General features: G+C 47.2%; 1 non-coding gene across 1 annotated transcript; it reads right to left on the bottom strand.

Moving 5' to 3' along the window:
* Positions 1–454: 454 nt before the first annotated feature.
* LOC125581041 lies at positions 455–561 on the bottom strand. Its single transcript, XR_007318752.1, has one exon. It is a non-coding gene; the product is annotated as a small nucleolar RNA R71 (small nucleolar RNA).
* Positions 562–793: the final 232 nt, after the last annotated feature.

The raw sequence follows: 793 nt of genomic DNA, 5'->3' as shown, positions 1-793 counted from the left end.
AAGAGAAGAAGAGCAACAGGCTCACTTGCAGAGATTGGATATTGATATGGCAAATCAACCGCAAGGGCCAGAACACCCACATCGAGCAGCTCGACCCATTGGCACTTATGACCGTCCCAACATTCATGGTCATAGACTGGGAATCCGAGCACCGGCTGTGGCAGCTAATAACTTTGAGATCAAATCAGGACTCCTCAACGTGATCGAGAACAACAAGTATCATGGCTTGGCTTTAGAGGACCCATTTGATCAGTTGGACAGGTTCGACAGCTACTGTGGGTTGTCAAAAACCAATGGTGTGTCAGAGGACGCCTTAAAGCTCAAGTTATTCCCTTTCTCTTTGGGGGATAAGGCACGTCAGTGGGAGAAGTCTCTACCCAGCGACTCTATCACCACCTGGGATGACTGCAAGAAAGCATTTTTGGAGAAGTTCTTCTCTACTTCAAGAACTGCTAAGCTGAGAAATGAGATTTCCAGCTTTCAACAGAAGAACTCAGAAGGATTCAGTGAAGCCTGGGAGAGATTCAAGGGCTACCAAGCTCAATGCCCACACCATGGTTTCTCTAAGCAAAGCTTGCTGAGCACATTCTACAGGGGTGCTCTTCCTAAGTACAGAGCCAGATTAGATACAGCTAGCAATGGGTTCTTCTTGGGAAGAACTGAGGAAGATGCAGAGGAGCTGGTTGACAACATGGTAAAGAGTGACGCAGTCTACAGTGGATACCACGACAGAGGCAGTAGAACAGATGACAAGCAAACGAGGAAGGAGTTAAAGGCTCTACTGGATAAGATA

Source organism: Brassica napus, chromosome C1 (assembly GCF_020379485.1).
Source record: "Brassica napus cultivar Da-Ae chromosome C1, Da-Ae, whole genome shotgun sequence".
Taxonomy (NCBI): Eukaryota; Viridiplantae; Streptophyta; class Magnoliopsida; order Brassicales; family Brassicaceae; genus Brassica; species Brassica napus.
Note: the sequence above shows the minus strand (reverse complement) of the source record. Positions and strands in the feature narration are given on the sequence as shown.